This window comes from Eretmochelys imbricata, chromosome 9, assembly GCF_965152235.1.
Source record: "Eretmochelys imbricata isolate rEreImb1 chromosome 9, rEreImb1.hap1, whole genome shotgun sequence".
NCBI lineage: Eukaryota > Metazoa > Chordata > Testudines > Cheloniidae > Eretmochelys > Eretmochelys imbricata.
In genome coordinates this window covers 69,402,576-69,429,750 of record NC_135580.1, presented here as the reverse complement: position 1 = coordinate 69,429,750, position 27,175 = coordinate 69,402,576, and the positions used below count along the sequence as shown (strand labels likewise).

The 27,175-nt window shown below is 39.8% G+C and overlaps 1 protein-coding gene across 1 annotated transcript in view; it reads left to right on the top strand.

The window, feature by feature from the left end:
• PCDH11X (protocadherin 11 X-linked) overlaps positions 1-27,175 on the top strand; it is a 667,082-nt gene that overhangs the window by 543,678 nt on the left and 96,229 nt on the right. The gene's annotated exons all lie outside the window — the stretch shown is intronic.

Genomic DNA, 27,175 nt, shown 5'->3' with positions numbered 1-27,175 from the left:
GTTTCAGGGCATAAATTTATTAAGGGACAGGGATGGGGAAAATGCATTCCTCCCATGATATAGGACATTTGTGATTGATGACACTGAAGGTTGCTAAGAGCTGGAACAGCATGGACACCTTGCCATGGACTGTTCAAAGGAGGAAATTGTCAACTAGGAGTGTCAAGAGAAATGAATCAAGCTCACATTTAGAACTTGAATAGAACAGATTCAGGCCATCTCTGGAGGTAAAGATGTGCCCAGAGATGTGCTGACACAATCTTGTCCAAAAATTGGAGTTCAGAGAATGTGACAGTTATATTAACACCCAGAGATGCCTTCCTGAGAAGGGGTCATATCACCGCCTTTTAAAGAAGAGCTGACACCCTTTTTCCACGAAAGGAACATTAACCCACAGAATTAGGTTTCCAGATACCAGAGTGATGGTTACCTTACAAGAACCTAGATAGACAAACACAGCAATAATGGCAGGTTCTGCCCTACCTGTGGCTGGGCATTTAACCCAATGGGACAGCAAACATATGGTTCAGAAAAGCTTGAGCAGGACTGGTATTCCATACTGTGAATAGGGTTACACATTCACACTAAGCAAGTATAGATCAGAGTTCTCTCTGCATTTTACCTGAAAACATCTCTTTAAATATGGAACAGGAAAAACGGAACCAACTCCTGCAAAACAACCCCCTTACCCTTTAGATCACAGCTAACAAGATTATTCCTTTACACCCACTCCTCTTCTCACTCACCTGGAACCCAGTAGGTGCTCTGCCCCTCTTCCTGCTCCCGTTTCTCACACACAAGACTCCTCATTCTTTCATGCAAAGTATCAGAACATCCTGTTCCTTGCCTAGCTCTTCTCAGGTGCCAGCCTTGCTTGCTACATGCAGCTCCATGCTGATTTCTCCATGTGTTGATCTCAGCTCCAACTGCCTCTCCCTGGTTGTTCCCAGCTCGAGGGAGAGTTATATCAGAAGTCCAGACTGTATAAGGAACTGTGTTCCATACAAGGAAGGAACAGGAAAGTAGGAACTGGTTCTACCTGAGTTGCAACTTCCTGATAGCCAGAAACCCCCCTTCCTTCACATAACATCCTTGGGTGGCTACCAGAGAATATTTATTAGTCAGACTGTCTGACACCAGGTGATTGACCTTAGGTGAACAAGCATGGTATGAATGCCTAGAGTAATAAATACATGACATAGACCTGAGGATTCGATCTTTCCTGGGAGATAAAGGCCTTAATTCTATGCATGAGGTGCACAGGTTCATAGTTGTCTGTTTGCTAAATCTGCATCATACTGTGTGGTTGCCTTTTCTGATAAACACTCTCTCTCAAATTGAATTTATTAATTTCTGAAGGAAATTAGCCTGTGTTGGTATACCTGAATGCACAGTCATGTATTTGTGGAGGAGGGAATATACAGTTCATTGACAAAGACAAAAGACATAGTTTTCCTGACTTGCAAACACATCACTTTAGATGCTATTCCATGATCTTGTGGTAGAATAAGTTGCTGTAGGGCACTGGTTGTTTGGAGACATTATGGAACATAAACAGAAAGCTGCTCTTGTATTTGTTCTGTAGGCAGTGAGAACAATGCTATGTAATTAAAGGCAGATCGATGTGGGTTTCAGAGTCTGCCTTCTCTACAAGCAAGGTTTTGAACTTAACTCTCTGGAGGTACCGTTAATCTAAATCACTTATTTACTTGCAGAGGGACAGAGTTTGAAGGTTATAGAGATCTTCACGCCAGCATGTAATGAACAGGTTTATTCAGCCTGAAAAGAAGTAGATTGGCATGGATGCCATCACTCTGCTCCTGCTGTTCTGGGTTCTTTGATCTCTGGGAAGCCCAGATTGACCCATACTCAGCTGTGCAGATGAAAGGCTCCTGCCAGGGTGCAATACCCAAGAATTCAGAGTTGGGGTATGAGGGTGCAGCTCCCATGAACATAATAAAATAGGATTATAGGAAGCTACTTTTGTTAAAGTGCTTTGAAATCTAAGCCTGGTTAAATGCTCAATAGTATTATTTATTATTTTATTTTTAATGATGTCAGGCATTAAATGAGTTTAAAAGTTACAAATTGGCTGTATACAGTGAAGTAGTATAATGAGCCCCAGTTTGGCATTCAGTAGCTATGCAAAATGAGAGGAGCTTACATTTCTATGATGGCAAAAAAGGAGGGTAACAGAAACAGGAAGACGTAGGGCATGGCAGGCTCCTTCCACACTTTGTCTTTGAATTAGCCAAAATTACACCTATTTCACCATTTGTCCCACTCTCTGTGGAGTCAGAGACCTGAACTCTGGTGCTGAAGTTTCTTATGCTAGGTTTGAATTTGGGCCTTCATTATGATTTCTATTTATTGTTCTATTATTCTGACTGTTATGATTTTATGTAATAATGAGCACAGTAGTGCTACATGACGCTTTACAAACAGAAATGACAGGGAGCTTACAGTTATCTGTTATTTGATCTTAGCAAGTCCTTGTCCCAGGCTGTCAGCAAATCTTTATTTTGTAAGTAGACAACTGGAGAACACAGTCTTGAACTTAGACCTGAACATTTATCTATTTATATAGGTTGCTGCTAATTGGGATTCTCCACTTTTGTCAATAGGCTGTTACATACTGAGTTCATAAAAGTTTGTCTTGGTTTCTAGTGCTGTCCTCTCCTTTTACCAGTGGTCTTGACTGAACATGGTTTGCTTTCTTGCTTGCTTTTCAGTGCATTTTTTTTATTGTTTTCTTTTTTGCAGGGGACATTGGTTAGATGGAAGGTGGGAAGAAATGGATAGCTTTAATTGTAATTGACTTTGGTACATAAAGACTTAAGTAATCTGCAGGCTGCAGTTAAACCTATAGGTGATCAGTTCTACTTTCAGTAAGTGGCATCCTAATGAGAATTAAAAACAGTGTTGAAGTAATTTCAAGCTCTGTGTTCCCATGGAACTATACATTCACTTGTGTGCTGGTCTTCTGATGAAGACATCGGGATGAAAAGTTAATAGAATTGCTTAGCATTTTGGCCCTGACCCAGTAAAGCACTTAAGCACATGCTTAACTTTAAGGATGTGAATAGATCCTCTGGCTTCAGCTACTCACATGCTTAAAATTACATGCCATGGTGGATGCGTGCCTTATGACAGTAGATGGAGAAGAAAAGAAATGGAATATGTAGTTATACCCTGGGTAAGTAGAAAATAAGGTATAATTTATTAATAGAAAAACTATATGAAAGCAAATTTTCTGAATGACTGTTTTGCTCTTACAAGAGAAAGCCAGAGGGAGGAAAAGTCTGTTTGAGTTGTACCTTTAACTGCATGTATAGTTGGATTTGCTTATGCTTACTAATTAGTACAATAATCTACTTGTAAGTCATTCTTTTTTCTGCATATCTTTTTCCCCTTTAAGTATTACTTTCTTGGTGCTACATCTTTTTTATTCTTTTGTTTTTTCTAGTGTAATTAAGATTGAAAGCTCAAAGGGGTAAAGCATGAGTAACATCCTAATGAGAAATTAAAACCAGAATTGTACTAATTCCAGGTCCTGCCTTCCAAAGGAACTAAAAACTCACTTCTCCACTCTTGTGATGGAGACATCAGGCAGGAAATTTAATAATACTATTTTGCTCTTGCATAGCGCTTTACATTTTCAAAAGGCTGTACGACATTACCTAATGGTTGCCTGTAGACTGTTGCCTGTGTCTCCTTTGATTTATCTCTCTGGTATGCTGAAGTTCAGTAAAGGTAATGCAGCAGTCAGAAAGAAGTGTTATAAAGTGTGACAAACCCTATTCCCTCTAGGGTGTTCATCTGCCATAAAGTGTATTTCACATCTCTTTCATTATGTAACGAGAGGTGTTAAGTTCCCTTCTTACGCTAAGATGAGACAACCCTGAGCTGACTACACAGACTCTGTCTTGCCTGAAGCCAGAGGAGATCCATCAATACAAAACATGTTCTATGAGGGGGAGGGGGCAATGAGACTGTTACAACTAGCAAGACTAGGATGGATTTCCTAATATACTCAAACTGACCTTAGCAAGGTCTCACTCTAGTTAAACTTGGCAGGCTTTAGATATATATTGCCAGATTTGTTTCTTTAAATACTAAATAGATTAGTAAACAACTTGATTTAGGGAAATATACTAGAGAAAACTGTTGAGAGCCTCAGGAAAGGCTCTAGGAGCTTTAGGGCGAAACACAGAAGATTAATCAGAAAGCAGCATCTGGAGAGGCAGTCGTGAATCCATCAAAAACAAGTGTGCAGAGGAAGTTTAAAGAAAGCTATCAAGTATCTGGGAGAGAGAGTAGGATATTGAATGGCATTAGGGCTCAGAGAGTTCTTTGAACGTGGAAGGAAAATGCCAGCGAAGCAAAAATTAAATAAATCCATCAGATGTACAAGTAGAGGGAAAAGGCAGTTAAACCGTTTGGAGTGAAGATATACAAAAAGTTCAGTCCTGACCCTGCTGCCTTCACAGTCCGTGGTAATTTTGAAAAAGAGCAAGATCAGGCTTTAAAAATATCTTTCCATGTTGTAGGGCCACCAAATCCTCCTATGCCAACTCTTCATGGTTGTCCAACCAACCATCAGAGAAGCTGTCACTTTTGTCATTTAAAAAACAAAAACAGAAAACATGATAAAAGAATGTTAAGGTTGCAAAGTCAAGCATTCAAGAGTTAGGAGATGCCAGAATTAAGGTTGCCTTAGTTTGGCTCCATTATGTGTATGAATTATGATACACTCTAAGTATATGATGGCATCCTTTTTTCTCATGGAACCCCTGCCTCATTCAGATCACAAGCCAGCATTTTCTAGTTTTTGAATTCTTGACTTTCTGGTCCTTAAGTTTCTTCTGATGTATTTTTAAATGTTTTTCCTATTGAAAAAACAAAAACTTCCCATAAAAAATTATACAAATTATGAATGTGGAAGTCTGTTGACTCTCACCTTGTGCAGATGCTTGAAAGAGCAAAAACAACTAGCATCAAGGCAATGATTATTAAAGCTCAACTTAGCTGTACAAATCGTTATCAGAATGGATGGTGACAGATTCCTGAAAAAATCCTCTGTGGTGATCTGAAACTTGTAAAGCTCAAGAAGGGCAGTCAACACAAAGACACCCGTAAGCAGAATCTCAGCTCATGCGACATAAATATTAATAACGTTGAGGACACAATCAAGGATAGACCTGTGTGGAGAACAACTATCAATAAAGGTTATAAACACTTTGCAAAAGACAGATGAAAACAACTGACTGAAAATACGGCCAAGTGTCATGCCAAGTCTTCAGTGGGAACCTGCACATTCCTGTGTGGTAGCCATTCGCAACCTAGCTCCTTGCAGATTAGACTATACAGCCACAAGAGAACTCTCAAGATGCTGTGATGTCGTTGTTGGATTCTACGCACAGCCATACAACTAGGCCATTATCTTCTATGTATACCAGTACTAGAGGAGGGTGAGAGGCACACTTTTCAGTAGGTTTCTCAGCTATTTGCTAACAGCAGGGGAATGATGAGACTCAAGACTCCTGGGTTCAGGTCCAGGTTTTGGAAGGAAGTGTGCTCTGGTGGTTATAGACCCTTCTGCCCCTTTACTTTCAGACTGCCCCCCTTCTGTTCCCTCTCCACTCCTGTCTAACCTCCCCGCACACCGCCAGCTTGTTTTCCTCCTCCTCTTGTATTCAATCCACATCCCTTGGTTCCTGCCCCTCTTCCCTCTGCTGTCCCATACGCTCTGGTTCCTGTAGTCTGTCTCCCCCTTCTGCCTCTTCCTCACCCCTGCAGATTTGAATCAGGGACTTCCTCCTCCTTCATAGTTGCTGCCTATTTGCCATCAGGGTAAGCACTGAGAGAGCATAGGAAGCAATTTTTATGCTCTCAGTTTGTTCCAGGGCCTTGGCAACCAGGATGAACATATGTAAAGAAAGTCCTGCCCTTAGACTGTGATATCCTGGGATGGAACATTCTCAGTCACTCTGTGGGGATGGTGCATGTGGAGTCCAGTTTACATGTAGGAGCTGTGAAGGGATGGACTGTGTTCAGTATAGATGGGATCTTCAGAGAATTTAGCTGCCAATCTCTAACAAGTACCTGCTGAGCATGTGTGAACTAATTTTTTTTGAAGGAGCTTATAAGTGATAGAAATTGGGGCAAACATTTTACAAGAACATCAGGGCAAATTCCCCGCCAAATTTTAAGTCTCTGCTTTAAAGCATGGAGGCACTAGAACTCAGGGAAACTGTTGGAAAAATTCTTTTTTTTTAACAAGGGCAAAGCAACGTATTTTTCCCTAACTTCATCCTGAGAAACAGTTGATCTATCGAAGCTGAGACTTTCTAGACAAGTAAAGACTTCAGTCTCCATTCCTGCAAATCTGCTATCCACTATTTGTAACTACAGACAGAAATATATACGGAATATTGTGTCTGTGTGTGTGTATATGAGAGAGAGAGAGAGAGAACGGGAATGAACCTGAATATAAATATAGCATTGGCTGTTTTAGGGTTTGCTTTTAGTTTCAGACAAGAGGTGAATACATAACACTGAGCTTGTGAGCTTTTCCAAGTGATCCCAGAAGAACTTGTTTGCCAAATCTCAAGAAAACAGCTCATTGTAACACTAAACAAAGTATAATTGGGAGAAGGTTATTGCTTCTCATAACAGAGCACACCTAGTTACACACATTCTTTTTTTCCCTGATAGGGTGTCTGATCTTTCTAGTGATTTACAAAATAAAATGTTAAGAAAACCCCTAGATCTCTACCATAAAAGATTAAATAAAACAATGACAAGACTGGCATACGTGTATTGAGGGGGAGATTTATGTAAATTCAGTCTGAACAGAAATGATGTAATAATGCAGATCAGATTTGGGCTCTTTGTTTTTCTTCTACATTTCAGGAGATAGAGTGCAATAGCTGCCCATGATTGAGGTCAAGTAAAGAGGGAGGGTGTCATATCTTAATTCATCGAGCTAGAGTCTAATTTTCAGCTTCTTTGACTGGGTGGGGAATTGTACTGACAAATAATTTCCAGTAGGCACCAGGCAAAGAAGATCACTTCTTTCCTATAGGAAATCAAAACAGCCTTGAACTGATCAGCTGGCACATACTGCTGGATCAATGGTTGGCAATTTGCAGGGCTGTGCTGTAGATAAGGCTGTCACATTTTGGCAGGCTCATCACTACCAGTCAGCCACATAATAGCTGATAGGTACCTTTCAGATAAAGACAAGCTGTAGATAGAAAACTGAAGGGAAAAGGGAGATGGAGTGGTTAAGGGAGGAAGGGTGAGATAGTAAATTGGAATTTCCACATCCTTGTGTTGTAATTATGTTCCTTTGGACCAGTGTCCATTGAAATGTATGTAAATCTAATATATATTAATTATAATATTTTTCCAGAATACAAGGTAATAGCACATCGTCCACTAAAGCTCTTAATTTATAGAAGGGTATAGAACTGATAAAAAGTGAATTGTTTATTACAATGAGGATTAGGGTTGGGTAGCTATAGCCTCCTGGCACAAAAACAACTCCACCCACTGAGAAGCCAAAATGAGACTCCATTCATCTTCTTACTACAGTAGTCCCTCTGTTGTTTTGTGTGATCTGAATCTGGAGTAAAACATGGCAGCCTCCAGAAAAAAGTGCAGCGTTTGCTGACAGCAAATTTAGGTGTAGCCTGTGTCCCACTCTTAGTAAAAATCTTAAAAATGTAAATCTTTCTCTCTTAATTCTGCCTGCAGATCCACAGATTCAGTGGAGGCTGTAAGGAAGATCACTAGTGTTGGGGTGACAATGCAAATTAAATGATTTATTATTTGTATTGCCATAGTGTCTCAGAGCCCAAATTTTGGACCAGGACCTGGACAAGGTGCTTGATGCTGTGCAAACAAAGAACAAAAAGATGGTCCCAGACAAGGTGGGCAGGACAGAATGGTGTCAGAAGGGTTTCTGTGAACTGAAGGAAGCTCTGAGAAAAGATTCGGTACTAGCAATCCCAGACTTTGACAATGGTTTTCACAGACCCCTCAGACATACTTCTTGGTTCAGTTTTGTCTTGATGCCTACTTGAACTCAAAGGGTTAAATCAGAGTAGAGCTGGCCTAGACTGGAAAGAAAATGAGTAAGAGATAAGAAAGCTTCAGTCACTACCTTCAAGGCAGCAAAGAACAATGGGGCCATCACCGGGAGATACTGCTCCCAGGTTCCATCAGAGTTAACAGGTTTTATTTTTCCAATGCTGAGATCCTATAAAATCAAAAAATCCAGACCAGTTAAAAAGGTGCCTCTGACAGAAAGGAAGTGGTGAGTGGTGAGCATGCTGTCAGGTTGACCCACAAGCAAAGCCTGACTGGCAGTCAGGGGTCTGCACCAAGCAAGCTGTAACTTGGAGTTCATGGAGAGGCACTAAGGCAAAGCTAAGTCTACCCAGGAGCTTGAGGGGAAGGCCAAGTGTGGGTAAAATGTTATATATGCAGGTCTGTATGTTATTTTAAATCCTCTTCTCTAAGCTCCATGGACCTTTTGGCAAAATAAATCATGCTTTGTTTGACAAGTGGTGGCACATTACACTGGAATAATTATGTTAATACAAGTTAAACTGCCGAGCAGGCCCAGTGTTAACTAACTATTTCCAGAAGCCTGATGTAATGTGGTGTGCTCACCACTCTGGCGCCACCTGCTGATTTTCTTGGGAATTAGCTGTGCATGGTAGTACACCCTCTTCAGATGAGCATAAGCTTTTGTGAGCTACAGCTCACTTCGTCGGATCCGGATGAAGTGAGCTGTAGCTCACAAAAGCTTATGCTCAAATAAATTGGTTAGTCTCTAAGGTGCCACAAGTACTCCTTTTCTTTTTGCGAATACAGACTAACACGGCTGTTACTCTGAAACCTCTTCAGGTGGTGCCTTGTCACTGTCACTCCTGATCTAGGACCCATGTCTCTCCAAGGTCCACAGCATCCTCTTCAGCGACACAGCCCCCAGCTGTGCCGCACTCTGTGTTCCCCCCTTCCAGAGGACCTGCAGTCTCTGGCCAGCCACTTCCCTCAGTGACAACTGCAATCCATTGTCCTGGGGCCACTTCCCACGCAGCTCCAGCACCCTCTTCTGCCCTTACCTCAGGGCCCCAGGGTGCAGGCACTAGCAGCCAACCACGAGCTCTCTCTAGCTTCCCCAGTGCCTGCTTGCAGCACTGCTCTGTCCAAAGTGCTGACAGTTCTCCAGAGACACATTCCTTCCTCCCTGGGCTCCCAAGCAGAGAACTGACTCTTTTGCTCTGCAGGTCCCTTTTAATATGGGCCGGCTTGGCCCTGATTGGCTGCTCCCTTCAGCCCTTCTCTGATTGGCTGCCTCTGGCACAGCCTCCCTAGGGCTGCTTTTAACCCCTTTTCTGCCAGTGAGGGGCAGCTGCCTCATCACACCTGACAACATACAGACTAAGCCAAAAGAAAAGGAGTACTTGTGGCACCTTAGAGACTAACCAATTTATTTGAGCATGAGCTTTCGTGAGCTACAGCTCACTTCATTAGATGAAGTGAGCTGTAGCTCACGAAAGCTCATGCTCAAATAAATTGGTTAGTCTCTAAGGTGCCACAAGTACTCCTTTTCTTTTTGTGAATACAGACTAACACGGCTGTTACTCTGAAGACTAAGCCAAGTAATTGTTCACATATTAACGAGAGCCCTGCCTTCTCTTCAAATAGCCTGACTCTCGAGTGCCTATTAGAAATTTCACAGACCTGCCAAATTTCTTTCTTGTTGGGCTCCCTGTTTTTTGCATTACTTTTAAAGGAATTTTGGAAGTCCCTCCCTCTTAGGATGGAGCATTTTCCTGTGTGTTTCAGAAAGACATTTAAAATATCACCCTTACTTTTTGGAAATCTTCCCCATTTAGAGTATCTTGGCTGGGAAGTCCCTCATTCTGCCTTGTTAGAATAGAGAAACTGACCCTTTTTAATCCTGTGCACAGAGGATGATGAAACGTATACCTCCAGGAAGTTATAACGCCATCCGTCAAGTTGTAAAGGATCTGCAAGGTGAAAATCCTAGCCTTTCAAACTATTTTGCTTGAGTTAGTCAATTCTAACGGTGCATTTCACCACTTTGTTGTGATTCAATGTCAGAAACCATGGAAAAAAGAAGAGGAAAAAACTTTTCATTATTGGCATTCTGGGGAATTAAAGACTAGGAGCGAGAGAGCCACAGCAGCCGGCCGACATAGATTGTTTATTTAATTCCTCCAATTTGTTCACCTGAATGAAACACCAAAAGGTTTGAGCGAGCGGTAATTAACAAGAGAGAGCCTGCTTAATGAAACCAGTACAGGATGATATTTGTTTCAGGGATCGATAAACGACTGTGAGTGAAGATCATCCTGGCATCATTCAGGAAAACAAACCACCTTGTGCCAATCGGTTGTCTGCTGCACATGCATGAATTTGTGTGGGGCATTTTAAATATTGCATCAATAGAAAGTCAGGGAAGGGGAAAGACTTGATAAATTTGGGGGAATCTAGTACTTAAGTTGTTAGTATGTCAAATACTATAATTACAGCTGTAGCATTCCTCTTCTGTGCCTTCAATAGTCATTACAAAACAATTTTAGTGAAATAATCTAATTAAAGTGTGCTTTTTCTTTGAGCATGTATAGAGTCTATTGTGCAGGGTTTCTTGGTATTCTGGTTATTGTAGATTACATGCTTTCATGAAGGGAGAAAAACAAAGCAAAACAAAACATAGGACTGCATTCTCAGAAAGAGAAAAATAAGCTAACTGATAAAAAGATACTTCACTGATCGTCCCTGGGGCCCTCTAGAGACATAAGTTTGATTTCCCATTGCCACTAGTTGAGTTAGCAATTACTACCACATTAATTAGTAGCAAGTTTCCAGATCTCAGTGCACCAGGCAAGAATTTTAGTTCCACAATAAGTTACTATCAGAGAGGACTGGGTGAGAAAGGAAATCATGTCAGGCAGATTGTACATAAAAATAAATAAGCAGTGTGACAGGTGTGTGTGTGCATGTTAGCAAGGTGAATGAGAAGGACAGTACATAGTAGATATAGTAATTAGTAGCAGACTGTAAGGTCTGACAATATAACCAAATGTTAAACTAGCTGTGATGTTAGTTAATTTCCTTATCATAGAATTGAAAAATTACCTTTCTACATCTATACAAATAATTTTTATTTTGACATTTTTAATTGCATGAAAAGGTTTAGATAATGGTTAAGTATTGAAAGATGGCTTTATATTGCCTGCTTCTGTTTAATAATTTTCTGTCACTAGATGAGATTGTGGGAGGTGAGGGGAGCGAAGAATCTAGAGGCACCAGCTCCAGTTTCTACAGTGGCTGTAGGCTATGGAAGAGGTTGTAGAGGGGAATTGGTGATTGGAAATGGTGAATTTAGACAAAAGTTATAGAGCCATATCAGAAATTGAAGGATTGCAGTCCAGCTCACTGATAAATTAGGGTGGCCTAGAAGAGCAGAAGCGGGGCCTAGATAGGAATATTCCATTGCCGAGCTCGTGAATTTTCAGAAGATGGACAAGCAAAACCAACGTCCTAATAAGGTAGGAAGAAGTGAACCAGAAGTGCATGGTATAGCAGAGAAGGCACAGGGAAGCCAAGGAGATTGCATACAAGTACATGGACAAAGCTATGTGATGCCTAGCGGGAGGCCTACTAAACCCCAGAGGACTGCGAGTCCACTAAAGCTTTTCAAAAAACTCAGAAAGATTTTTTGTTGCAAAATGGTTCCCATTTTTCTCTGGAAATGCATTTTTACAAAATTTTCCCAACCAGCTCTAGAGTTAATAGGAACAGAAAACCTAGCCAGAGAAATATTATCACTCACAACTCTGCCTATATAATCTACATTATATGTGCTATCTTTACTGCTGTGGTACCTAAGAACCTATAAAAAATGTATTAACTGTAAAATCAACTAAAGTGCAGAGTCACTGGATGGTGGTAATTTTTCATTCCTTCCTAAAGATTCTAACATTTTCTCAAACCTTTTATTGAACACTTGCATATTGCTATTGGGAACTATGATACAGTCTCCAAGCCCATAAGCAAGCATGGGCTTAACCTTGAAGTTAGCAGAGGACTGATTAGATGCTTAAAGGTAAGTTTTAGACTAAATGATTTGTGGACTTTAGCTGTAATCAATAACTCAATCAATTCACTGAGCTCAGTTCTCATAAAACAGAAATGTGATGTTAGTCCTGTGTACTTCTGTCCATTTGTTGCTGAGTTTGACCCACACAAATATCCCCTCATATCAGAATCAAGTGATGCAGGGATTATACCAGCACTGCAAACTCTTAAATGCAGAAAAAATCTACAAATTACTTCCCCAAGCTGATTAAGCCATAAAGCCAAGACTTTATTTCAATTTGTATCAATAAACTGTTATCGCTTTTGGGAGATTAGTTCAAATGCTCATGTGCTTGACGACACTATGATCAAATGGTAGTTTGGTCAAATAAATAACAAATGTAGTATTCTCTAAGCAACAGAAAGATCTCCTCTAAACCAGAATGAATTCCTAGAATTGTTGAGGTTTTTTGCTGCAATTGCAAAAAATTACCATAATAGTAAAAGGTTTCAGAGTAACAGCCGTGTTAGTCTGTATTCGCAAAAAGAAAAGGAGTACTTGTGGCACCTTAGAGACTAACCAATTTATTTGAGCATAAGCTTTTGTGAGCTACAGCTCACTTCATCGGATGCATACTATGGAAAGTGTAGAAGCAGGAGAGTGGGGAGGGGGAGGTATTTTTTCATGCTTTGTGTGTATAAAAGATCTTCTACACTTTCCACAGTATGCATCCGATGAAGTGAGCTGTAGCTCACGAAAGCTTATGCTCAGATAAATTGGTTAGTCTCTAAGGTGCCAAAAGGAGCATATATAAAATTTGGGGGTTACGTTTTCTTGCTTGTTTTATCCAGAGGGCCATATTTTCACTGGGCCTTAATTATACAGGAGCATTTTGCACTATTTGTACCCTCTTAACCTCCCTCTCCCTGCTCCCCCCCCCAAAAAAAACCCCCATACCTTTGGCCCAATAGCATGTGCAAATGGATATTCCCTACATATTTGCATATGTAGTTATTTATTCCAGATATTCCAGGTATACCTGGGATCAGACTCTGGTCCATACTCATTATGGTCTAGTATCAGCTTATTCAGTGCTACCAATTTTCCCCTGGTTTTATTATAAACCATGTGAAATGCAAATTTCACATGTTTTCACTGTTGAACCACAAAATGACCGAAGCTTACTTGAACAGTTTTGCATATCTGTTGATGAACGAGGACTAAGTTTCACATATGAAATAAAGGATGACGCCAAACAAATTTCATGGGTGAAATTCTGGTCCCATTGAAGTCAACAGCAAAACTTCTGCCATTAACTTCAGTGCGGCAAGTCTTTAATCTCATGTGTTAATAAACATCCCAGCTACACAATAGCACTCTTACTATACTACTGCACATGAAACAGTGATCCTGTTCCTTTCTCATTCAACCTTTACAACAGGCAAAATTGCAGGGATGGTGTGTTAATATTTCGTATGTTAAACTGTCCAGACCTTGCATGACTTATTTTGTCCTCTTTTGTTTTTTTTTTAATGGTATGAGTTTCAGATGCACACATGCCAGAAAACTGTCTATCCTATACTGCTATAGCACCGTGGAGAACATTATGTTGAAACTTGGAGATAGACACTGTCATCTCTGATACAGTGACTGTTTCCTAGGTGGACGTGAACTCAACAAGTTCAGTGTTGTGTCAGCAATGAGCTGAAAGCCAGACTGTTATATTCACACTCTCCACTGCTGTTGTGCCTCACCTCACACATGTGGTTTAGTCTGCATGAGTGAGTGCTGAAATCAAGAAAGCCGTGTAATACTTTGAAAGAGGTTCCCTTGTTGGTTTTCCATTTCAATTATTTAAGAGGCTCCTCCCTTGTCTCTGAAGATACTACTCTGCACTTCACGAGTTTCCTAGTAATCATCATATTGTCTGCTCTTATGCTGCAGTTGGCCTTCTTGTGTGCATCTATAATGAGAAGATTCCCAAAATATCTGTCTGTCTGTCATTGTATCTATCTAATATATTGATGGCCTGGTAATGCTCTACCTACCTACCTACCAATTATTTGGTGGCCAGGTAATATATAATATGATCATCAGTACATAACACATCAAAATGGATGGAAAAATATACTGTGCAAATAGCAAAAGTAAGATAATACAAAATGTCAAGACTCCTGTCTGCTGGCTTCATGTCTATTCATATATTCCCTGTTTAACATACACACCTTATTATAGCAGAAAGAGGGCTGAATTCAATCGCTGTGTAAATTGCTCATTGTTCATAAATTGGTCCAGAAATGGGTACAGGTGCTAAAGTGTTCTATACTAGAGCATGGAACAATTTGACATTCAATGGGAGTGCAAAAATAAAGTGTTAAAAATGAATTGAGAATGGAACAACACAGCATATTTTCTTCAACGAATAAAAAAGATTCACGCCTATTGATGGTTCATGAAGTTCACTAGAGCATTGCTACAGTCTAGTTACGTATTTATTTTAGTTGTGAGGGAATCCTGTTACCTGTGAATGCCGTAAGTGAAAAGTGTTATCTGCAGAATTCTGCTAAGTGAATTAAATAGAATAATGTATTTCTTTACCTGTATAACACTAATTCAGACTTGTTAAAATTACATTTTTTCACTTATGAAATGTGCTGGTAAATTCAAAATAAACCAAATAAAATGAAAAGATCTAAAAAGCATCCCTGTGGACCTTTTCCCTCTTATTCATCTCAGAAACAGAAAGCTGTTTTAGCTGTGATAGATAAAAAATCCATTTTAAATATGAGTGGGGACATTATGCATTAACAAACACACTATGCAAAAGCAAAGGAAGGTATGTATATATTTTCTGTAGCATGTGTTAGTAAAGAGAGGGAAAATGGTCACTAGTGTTACAGATCTAGCTGCAAATAAAAAATTACTGAGGGGATAATTGCATCAATCAGAAATTACAGAAATGTGCCATTATATGACATGAAAAATATGTTTCTCCTAACACTTTGGTAACTCAAATTATCATCATCTCTCTACTAGGATGAAGATTGAAATCATGTTCATTTTTGTAATTTCTTTTTCAAATTACAGAATCTCTCTGCTTCTTATTGTACTTTCTCTTTCTCCTCCCTTCCCCCATTTCCCACATGCCTTCTCCTGAAAACTTCATTATGTGTTTTGGGCAGATTTATCAAGTTCATTCATTTAGTCTGTGTTTACATGATCGGTATTTTGTTTCTTGCTTGCCTGAGGAAGAGCTATGTGTAGCTCAAATGCCTGTCTCTTTCACCAACTGAAGTTGGTAGAATAAAAGATATTACCTCATATTGTCTTTCTGAATCTCATGCGAATAAAAAAGCAAATTAGAAAACTCATCAGATATGAAACATGTTGGCTTTACAAATCCTTGTTTTATTTTCTTTATGGAAGAAAGAAACATAAAGAAAGATATATAGGGCCAGCAATGCACATCTGATGAGCATGTCTAATAAGTGCAACCTAATATTGAAATCAGTTTGGGTCTCTAACATCTTTCCACTCAAATGATAATTTGTGTAGATAGAGGACATGATCCAAAGCCCACTGAAATTAATAAGAGTATTTTAATTGTTTTCAGTGGGTTTTGGATCAGGCCAAGATAGGGGAAATCCACATGCAAATATGCAAATACTCCATTTTCACTCACAAAAGTTGGATTTTGTGCTGTGCAGCATAGACAGAATGCTGTAGTTTTCTGAGCACCCCATGAGAGGTGCTGAGTATCTTCATCTCCTACTAAAGCTGGGTTCTCAGGAGAGGCTGAGCTCCTTGAAGGATCAGGCCCCATGTGCACATGCATTGTTCATATCTCACCCATTTTACAGGGTTTTGAAAATATGGCCTATCATGCTTAATATGTTTCGTTGCATGCAGTCACATTTCTGGATTACTGTAAAATCTTTTTTATTTGGATATAAGCTTTCATGGGAAAAAAACACCATTTACTGACGAAAGCTTATGCGCAAATAAATCTGTTAGTCTTTAAGGTGCCACTGGACTTCTTGTTGTTTTTGTGAATACAGACTAACACGACTATCTAGTTTAAATTCTTAAAATTGTTAAAATTCTTCTTTTACTGTCATTGTACATTGTATGCTTGTCTGCAGGTTCTGTGTTGCTTCCCATTCTGTAAATAATCTCGCATTTGTTGGGTACCTGTGGATATGTGTCTGGATTTTTTTTTCCTAAAAGATCCCAGCTTGCAGATGTTTACGTGACAATTTATTTCAAATTTTGAAAATAACTAGTTTTCTTTCTCATCCTATGTAATATTCATGTTATGTTCTTGTCATTTTTATCCTAAGAGTCTTTATTTTGCTCCATTGATGAGGACTCACCATGTTTGGCATTTCATCTGATGTACTAATATGTGGCATTTTAGCCAGTAGTCCATTGGCAGGCCATCCATATTGGTTATTTTGAAATTTGCAAATTGTTGCTCACAATAAAATCAGGGTGAAAATTACTGTAAAATATTTTAAAGCAAACGATTGTACATTATTATATGCTTTATGTTATGTCTAGGGTTGTCAAACTATTAAAAATTAATCTTAATTGCGTGATTGAAATTTTTTATCATGTGATTAATCACATTGTTAAACAATAATACCATTTATTAAAATATTTTTGGGTGTTTTCTACATTTTCAAATATATTGATTTCAATTACAACACAGAATAAAAAGTGTACAGTGCTCACTTTATTTTTTTTACAAGTATTTGCTCTGTAAAAAACAAAAATTGCATTTTTCAGTTCACCTAATACAAGTACTGTAGTACAATCTCTTTATCATGAAAGTTGAACTTAAAAATGTAGAATTATGTACCAAAAAAACTGCATTCAAAAATAAAACAATGTAAAACTTTAGAATCTACAAGTCCAGTGAGTCCTACTTCTTGTTCAGCCAACCGCTCAGACACATAAGTTTCTTTACATTTGCAGAAGGTAATGCTGCCTGCTTCTTGTTTACAGTGTCAGCTGAAAGTGAGAACAGGCATTTGCATGGCAATGATGTAGCTGGTGTCGCAAGATATTTACATGCCACATGAGCTAATGATTCATATGTCCCTTTGATGCTTCAACCACCATTCCAGAGGACATGCACCCATGCTGATGACAGGTTCTGCTCAATAACGATCCAAAACAGTGCGACCAATGCATGTTCATTTTTATTATCTTAGTCAGATGCCACAAGCAGAAGGTTGGTTTTCTTTTTTGGTGGTTTGGGTTCTGTAGTTTCCCCATCAGAGTGCTGCTCTTTTAAGACTTCTGAAATCATCCTCCACACCTCATCCCTCTCAGATTTTGGAAGGCTCTTCAGATTCTTAAATCTTGGGTCAAGTGCTGTCGCTACCTTTGAAATTTCACATAGGTACCTGTGACAGGTTTCAGTCGGTCCACCGAGCCCCTGGGGGGCGATTGAGACCTATGGTCCCACGGGCAGGCCTTCGTCACACCTTTCAGGCACTGGGGAATTAGCAGAAAAGGTGTGCCGGCCGGAGCCTGCAGCGCGCCCCTCAGGCAGGGGGGCGCCGGCATGAGCCTGCAGCGCGCCCCTCAGGCGGGGGGCGCTGGCACGAGCCTGCAGCACACGATTCTGCCACCCAAGGCAGGTTGGCCGGGGTAGGGGAATGCAGGCCCACCCAACACACCCACCACATGGTGCAGTCCTGCCCCTGGGCTACTTCCTACCCAGTCTCTGAAGCGGGCCTCTCCGGTCCCTCCAGCTCGTCCGGGTATTCCGCTGCTGGCAGCTCCAGCTCCCCCGCTGTGTCGGGCTCACGCTCGCCCGGGTTACAGCTTGGCCCCTCCAGGTACTCAGAGGCTGGCAGTCCTGGTCGCCACATGCCTTCCTCCAGGTCAGGTTCCTCCTGGCCCCAGGCCTCCCCTGGGTCGGCAGCAGGGTCTGGAGGGAGCAGCCAGCAGCCTGTGTCTGTCTCCCTCCCTGGTGCTCTTCTCACTGGGCAAAGGGCCCCGCCCTTTGTACTTCCTGTCCCACCCCTCCCCTTCCGGGAATTGGTGTAAGCTTGGTCTGGCCCCGCCCACTGAGGCTGAGGGGGTGGCTCTTTACTCTCTGGTTCGGAGGGAAGCCACCCTGGCTCCCTATAGTACCTTCTTTGCATTTTGTCAAATTTGCAGTGAAAGTGTCCTTAAAATGAACAACATGTGCTGGGTCATCATCCGAGACTGCTATAACATGAACTATATGGCAGAATGCAGGTAAAACAGAGCAGGAGACATACAATTCTTCCCCAAGGAGTTCAATCACAAATTTAATTAACACATTATTTTTTTATCGAGTGTCATCAGCATATGACAAAGGCCAAAGCTAGAACAAAGGCCAAAACATGAAGAGGCATATGAATCTTTAGCACATCTGGCACATACATATCTTGCGATGCCAGCTACAACAGTGCCATGCACATGCCTATTCTTACTTTCAGATGGCATTGTAATTAAGAAGTGGGCAGCATTATCTCTTGTGACTGTAAACAACCTTGTTTCTCTTAGTGATTGGCTGAACAAGAAGTAGGACTGAGTGGACTCGTAAACTCTACATTGTTTTGTTTTTCAGTGCAGTTATGTAACAAAAAAACCTACATTTGTAAGTTGCACTTTCACGACAAAGAGATTGCACTACAGTACTTGTATGAGGTGAATTGAGAAATATTATTTCTTTTGACTGTCATTTTTACAGTGCAATTATATAAGTGAGCACTATACACTTTGTACTGTGTGTTGTAATTAAAATCGATGTATTTGAAAATGTAGAAAAAACATCCAAAATATCTAATACATTTCAATTGGTATTTTGTTGTTTAACAGTGTGATTAATAACAATTAATTTTTTTAATCGCAATTAATTTTTTGAGTTAATTGCATGAGTTAACTGCCCAGGTTGTGTCCACATTTGCAGTTGCAGAAAATAATTCTACAGTAATTGTAAAATATTAAGGAAAAAGATGAAAACCCATTAGCCTGTGAAATATATGAGCAGGAGCGAAGAAGAAGCCTGGCTATATCTTACATCAGGGGTGGGCAAACTATGGCCCGGGGGCCACATCAGGCCTGTCAGGCCTTTTAATCTGGCCCTTAAGCTCCTACCGGGGGTGTGGGGTTGGGGGCTTGTCCTGCTCCGCACGTGCCGTGGCTCCTGGAAGCAGCGGCATGTCCCCCTTCCGGCTTCTACGTATGGGGCAGCCAGGGGGCTCCAGGGCTCTGCAGCTCCTGCGGCCAAGTGGGGACATGTCACTGCTTCCAGGAGCTGCTTGAGATTAGCACCAACCGGAGCCTGCTCCCTTTATGTCTTCCAGCGACCCATCCCCCTGCTCCAGCCCTGATCCCCCTCCTGCCCTCCAAATCCCTCGGTCCCAGCCTGGAGTACCCTCCTGCACCCCAAACCCCTCACCCCCAGCCCCACCCCAGAGCCCGCTCCCCCAGGTGGAGCCCTCGCCACCCCCCCCAACCCAACCCTCAGCCCGGAGCCCCCTCCCACACCCTGAAGTAATTTTTAGCCTGCACCCCTAACCGGAGCCCTCACCCCCTCCTACATCCCAAACCCCAATTCTGTGAACGTTCATGGCCCGCCATACAATTTCCATACCCAGATGTGGCCCTCTGGCCAAAAACTTTGCCCTGTCTTACATGGTATGAAATGTACCATTTGTTGATTTCAAAGCCAAATGTTGCCTTTAGTTTCTGTGTAGGTGGAATGGGATATTTCACTCATTACCTGAACATTTTGTAAATAATATAGAAGAGGGTGGCATTGTTGGTTTTGTTTTGGTTTGTTTTGTGATTCATTCATGTCTCTGATTTGAGCAGTGACGGCAGTGTAATGATCTAAGCACAGGGAACAAAATACAGCATTATTATTGCCATACTTAAGTTGGCCACCATTTAAAAAGTCAGCCCTTACCAAGAGTTGTGTAGGTTTGCAAAATAAATTCTATGAATCTCCATCTAATTTCAGTAGAATCAATTGCAGTGGTGGCAACCTGTGGTCCATGGGCCACATGCGGCCTGTCAGGATAATCCGCTGGCGGGCCGCCAGACAATTTATTTACATTTGCATGGCCACCCACAGCTCCCAGTGGCCGTGGTTCGCTGTTCCAAGCCAATGGGAGCTGCAGAAAGCAGTGCGGGCCTCAGGGACATGCTGGCCACCACTTCCCGCAGCTCCATTGGCCAGGACCGATGAACCACGGCTACTGGGAGCTGTGGGCAGCTGTACAAATGTAAACAAACTATCTGGCAGCCTGCCAGCGGATTACTATAACGGGCTGCATATGGCCTGCAGGCTGCAGTTTGCCCACCAGTGATCTATTGGGTTTATCCCTATTGACGAGGCACTAGCAATTAAACATGTTCCCCCCTATATTTCATGCAGCTGAACAGCAACTAAGCACATTTCTGTTTTGGTTTTTTTTTTTTACTTTTTCTCTTCCAGTTTGATTTTAGAAATACCAAATACAATTTTCAATAGGAATTAACCTTTTGATTCATACATGCAGCACTCAAAATTTATTTGTGTCTGCTTATTGTTTGTGTCATTCTCACTTCCCTCCTCCATCCCCGGGTTTTCCTTGACACAAGTTCTTGTTTTGTATCATTTGTGCATGTCAGCTCTACAGGAACAGCTACTTCTTATTTAAGACTGGGAAATGGGGTTGACAGAACTGCATGCCTTTCTCCGGTGTGATTTTTTATGCCAGCATTGGAAGAGAGAGGAAAAAATAAGCTGTAGACTAAAAAAAGCTGCAGTAATGTTATGTATTACACTACAATGACTGCATTAAAACCACTGACAGGTACTGTAAATAGTTTTTTATTTTTTTTACTTATTGATTGTAACTCTTAGCAAACTTTACATTGTTCGGGTAGAACTGGCTGAAAATAATATATGATAAATCTATAGCTCACAGTATTTTCAATTTTTAAAAAAGTAAGGACCAGCCAACCTTATTATCAAAGACAAAGCATTGCTATTCTTGTGTTGCTTTGATTTGCTAAGCACTAATTGATGTGTTCCCCCTAGTATTGAACTGTTAACAATAGCTGCAAAGGAGAAGGTAAAAACTTTCTTCCTTTCACAACAAGGTGTTATTTTACAGCCCTCTTATCTGTTCTTGATTACACATTTCTTCTGAATACAATCCAATCTTGCTCCTACCAAAATAAATTGAAATTTTTGCCTTTAATGTTGATAGGACCAGAATCAGTCCAGTGGGCCAAATTCATCTCTGAAACTGAAAATTATCCTGTCTTCAGACAGGAAACAACACGCAATGCAAACTCAAAGGTCTGCTTTTATTCAGGGAGGAATTCCATTCCTGCAGGCTCAGGTGTGACACCCCCAGCTGATCTCTCGACACCCCTGCTCATGCACTCCTGGAAAAGAGTGCTGCTGGCCGTTTTCTAGATCAGCACTTCCAGCGGGCTGAAAAGTACTTTCTTACAGTGTGGCAAAATTAGTGGGAACAAATATCTACCACAGTAAGTAAATTCAGGTGTCCATCACAGCCTCCTGGCCCACTTGATCCTGGACCAGGCTGAACAGGTTACTCTCTGATTCATCCACAGTTATCACAACTGTGCACTGAATTGGCCTGGTTTTCTCTCCACACTGTGACTGTGGGGCAGTGTTGCAGACAATAACTCGTGTGCTTGAAGAGTGCCCACTTGGCATCTGGAGGGTGGTTTACAATGCCTAGCCTCCCTGGATACAGAGTTGCTTCCTGGTTATGGAACCTGGACATGGAGCTCAGATGTCTGCATACAAGAAGATCTCTTAGACCTTGATGCAGTTACAGCATGGCCTAATGATTAGAGGTGGGTTGAACCAGATCATGATAGCCTTTCTCTCTGGATTTGGGGAAAATTTGAAATTGGATCCTGATCTAGATTTGACGTTCATGGTTCAATCGCATCTTTAACAATCACACATCAAAATGATGCAGTGGACAAAATGGAAAATAACACATTCAATTTACTATATATTTGAATTTTATCATATCCTGTGTATAGATTCCCATATCACTGAGAGAGTAGATGTGTTACGTTCTATTACATTACATCTTCAAGATTCTAATACCAAAGAACTAGTAATAGTCTTAGAATCCAGTAATCACTTCTTTAGAATATGAGAAATAACTGTTTTCACTGGAACCGAGTGTGTTGCTTCCTGGCTTAAATCCAGAATGTGTGTATAGTAACATCGGCCGATATGGCTGTGCAGGTTACTAACCATCAAAGCTAGAAGCACTGACCTGAGTATGTTGCAACAGTTCTGTAGCTCTCCTGGATCACAGAACTGTTGCACACGATAAATGCATACAATGTTTGCAGACAGAAAACAAGATATAGAACAGATTGCAGCTCCGATTAACCAATCTAAAGACTTATTTGTGGAATGTTAGATTTAAGGGTTATTCTGTTTCACACATGAAACAAAGCCACAATGACCTTGAACTAGAAGGACTCCAGCTATGTCTACAAAGATGTTAACTTCTTATTTCTACAGACCTGATGATAGAAGTAAAGGAGAAACAAGCTGTAGAGCTCAGTATCTGTGCAAAAACTGCCACATAGTATAGAGAAATGTGCTCAGCAAACTTCTACATTCACACTGTACTGAGCACAGACAAATAGCTGGAAATGTCAGGATGCCAGGAGGTGGTGATAGGGCATAGTAGTGTTACATGCAATCCAGTGAAGGAACACTAGGTACATAACAGTCATTTGTAAGTCTTCACTCACTGATAAAATAAGCCACAGCCAGAATTAGTGGCTTAAGAGTTGAATTTAAAAGAAATTAGTAGGAAGGGTAGACATAATGCCCAGCCGTTGTTGCAGAAATATGTCCAATGTTCTATGAAATGACAGAACCAGAGTCTGCTCTTTTAAACCTGTGTAAATCTGGGGTGACTTCAGTTACTTCAGTGGTATTACCCTGGATTTACACAGGTGAAACAGAGAAGAATTCTCCCCAGTATAACTTACAGGTATTCAGTACCTAGCTGCCTTTCCTGAATACAGTATTCTGGCCAGCCCACTAATTTGCAGTGCCTGATTGTGTAACTAGAGTGGCTCATGCTGCCAGTTCAGAGCCCTCATCCTCACACTGTAAGATTAAATCTATAATGAAAAAACAAACAAACAAAAAACCCTGCTACCTTCCTATGTATAGCAATTCTGTATCAAATATACACCCACCCATCTCTTTATAACAACTGTGTGCCATTTTCTTGTGTACATAATGTGTAACACTATTGCAACAAGTAAACAACTATACTTGTATCTGTTGATGCAACACAAAGTATAGTCTTTTATAGAATAACACTGTGTCAAGTGTTGTACTTTTGTTCCTTTCGGCATATTAAAATACTTGTACCTGAAATCTCTGAACCCACCCGTGTATCTGAAATGTATATTTAATTGTGTATCTAGTTGTAAATATTGCTGTAAAATACATAGTTTCAAAAATACTAAAAATGTTCTGCTACCACACACTGATAAATCTTATTGTGGTTGTCTTTGTTCTTCAAAACAGCATAAGTGTTACAGTTTTTGGTCAGTGCACAGTCTGTTCTCCTCTCCATGCACTTTTAAGTAATGCCAATAAGTGTCCCGTCCACCAATATAGAGGAAAACAGGCCCTTAAATCTTGTATAGTTCCCGGTTATGGATAAAAGAATGGCAACTCTGCTACTCATACATATTTCAATTCCATATAATCAGGCATGCCTGTCAGTCAAATCCTGCCCGGAGGCTAGTGTGCTAACCCGTATGTTAGATTTTTTTGTTGTTGTTAAATACTAGACAGTCAATACACCCATTTGGCTGCATAAAAATCCTATAAAATGAAGACAAAGTGAGTGTAAGCCAAATTTTAATGAGGAGAGCTTTTTAAGTGCAAAAGCCCAAATCTACACGGAAGTGATATTAAGCGTAGTGATCTCCATTAGAACAATAGCCCATGCTAACTCCCACAAGCATTCACGTTATGGTAGCTGCAAGATACAGATGTAAGGGTGGTGAAATAACAATTCAAAATATTTAAAGGAGGCGTTTTGAATGACTTCTCTCTCGTTTTTTGACTTCCTAGGCTTTGCCCATGGTTTACATATATTAAAAGAATATACGACAACTGTGAAAAGTTCATGGATTAAGTTATTTTTATGCTTATTTTTATCCAGTATATAGAACCTTGAAATAACCATAATTACTAAATATCAATATCTAAATTTATAGAAAAAATGAAATATTAAAAAGAATTAGTCTTTTTGCATGTGGAAAGTTTTTGGTTTCAGTTTAGGGGAGTGGCCTAACTTTTTCTAATTTTAACTAAATTTGTTATTCCTAATATCAACAAAAAGATTGTCTAGCATAACCAATTTGGGAGGCTTTCAGGAATAATGGATGCAAACATGCATTTCTTTGAGTGCCTCTGTTTCATGCACTTTTGAAAATAACCCTATTACGTGAATCCTGAAGTCAAAGAGCTCACAGTGCATCAGAAACCACATCTTACTCTCCGAGACTTAAAATGAAAATACTTTAGAAAACAAACAAATAAAAAGGTTATTGGCTCTTAAATGTCACCAGAAGATTCATATTGACAGCATTGTGCTGTTTGCCACAGCCAGATCATTAATGATAAATAAAGTCTATTTCAGGACAACAGTAACCAAATTTGCACACCCACATTATAAGCTGATTTCATAGGTTGTCAATTTGCCTGCTGTACTAAAATTAATATTGTAGCGGAGAGGCATTTGTCACACAATTAAGTAAAGTTGGTTCGTATCTTGAGCATCTCTCAGAGATCTACTGAGGATTTGTATGGAAGACTTCCGGTGCTTAGATGAAGTATTCAGAGTAGCACCCATGTTATTCTGAATTCGCAAAAAGAAAAGGAGGACTTGTGGCACCTTAGAGACTAACAAATTTATTTGAGCATAAGCTTTCGTGAAGTGAGCTGTAGCTCATGAAAGCTTACGCTCAAATAAATTTGTTAGTCTCTAAGATGCCACAAGTCCTCCTTTTCTTTTTAGATGAAGTAGTAAGTTAATAAGTTGGCAGCAGAAAAAAAAAAAGTTACCGCTATATTTTCTTCATTGTTTTCAGATATGACAAATATGGCTCTACAAATGTATTATTAAAAATGTTTATTTTGGTCCTTAAATTACATCAACGAATCACTTTGTAATTAGGCAGACAAGAATTCTTAAAGGAAAAGGGGAGAAGGGCAAGTTTAGGAAGTCTAGAAAAAATAATAATGATGGAATGAACACACCTACCCATCCACCCCTTATCTCATAATTACAAATCCATCAGTAATACCCAGGTTTATTCTTTGTGGATGACATCTTGTTAGTGTCAGAGCAGGAGGTTACAATAATTATAAGTAGAAAATAATACCTAATTATGTGTTGGAAGGCAGATAGGATTTATTGGAAATGTAAAAACAGTTCTGGAACTCATAATTGAAAATGGCAAAGTTATTTTTGTTTTGTTTAGTTTTTCCTTTGTTATTAATGCCAAGGATGATACATTATGTTGTTAGGACATAAATCAATTTATTTTAGAAGGCTACACAGAAATTAGAGATATAAGGTCTCTGAATAAAGCATATTCCTCCTTCAGGCCCCGATGCTGTAAACACTTATGTGTGTTTGCTTGATGTCACTAAAATCGATGGGACTGTTCAGGGTAACGTCTATTTTAGAATGCAAAACAAATTTAGTACTGATATGAAAACAGACTTACAGTACTGTATGTAGAGCAGGTGCCTCAAATAAACCAGTTCCATACTAGGAAGTTGTCTTTACTGTGACTTCTCATATTACAACTAGATTCTCAGACACTTACATTAAATAGTACTTTACACTGTGAGTAGCCCCTTTGGAATCACTATATGTAAAAGTATCAGAATATAGCCCTTAAATTGTACACACCATGAGATGTATATATTACTACTGTAAATAGTGCCAACTCTACCTGCTTTTAAAAAGTATGTGGGTTAATAATTGTGTTCTTGTGTGATTCAAGTGATGTCTGGAAGCTGCCTTTCTTAAACACACTTTGATCCAAGTTTATTAGGACATGAAAGCCAAAGACATATTATGCAATGAGAAAAGTTAAACATTAGTTTAAAAATATTCCTCAGTTTGCCATCAAGAACTCTTTACTCATGTGTCCAATCTCGTAAATATTACTGAGTCATAACAGTCAATAGAATTGTTGCCTGTAAATTAGCTGTTAAAGAAGTTTGGTATTTGGTTGAGATAATTCTGATGGATACCTGGACTTTGTTGACCTGAATCTACCTGTAGTCTATGTAATCACAAAAGGCGTTAAAATTTAACTTAGTTAAAACCCGATTTCTTCAAACAATAACATGTGCACAGCATTTCAATTAAATTGAACTATATGAAAATTTTGAAGAGTCTGTGTTATTCTATCATTAAGATCGTTTGGGACAAAGAAAAGACTTACACAGTTGCTAAATTTATTAAAGGGCCCAGTTCTTAATTAATTTTAGCTCATAAATTAATTAACAAATTTACTTGTAACTTCTCAGAAAATTAATTCTTACTCAAAAATTAAGTGCAATAACTTTGGAGAAGAGAGACTATATTCTTCATACATATCAGAGATTGAATTCCTGTGCAAATGGAACTCAGCCCTAACCTATGGAACCATGACTGGCATATCTGTAATATACAGCATAAGTAACTATTGCGTGATTATTGATTAAAGAAATTTTGTTTGGAATGCTAGTGGCTTGGATTGGGATGGGAAATGTATGATAAAGGATTATCTGAGATAAGATAATGTAACTGGTGTAGTACTAGTAAGAAATTCCCTTGTAATGTGCCAGGATAACCATGTAATTTAGTAATAAATTTTTCTTTCAATTTATGTAAGTCTTAGATGTATCCTTTTCTTACTTCTTTGTCACCTCCACATTCCTTAGTATATATTACTACATTATTTTTCATTATGACACTC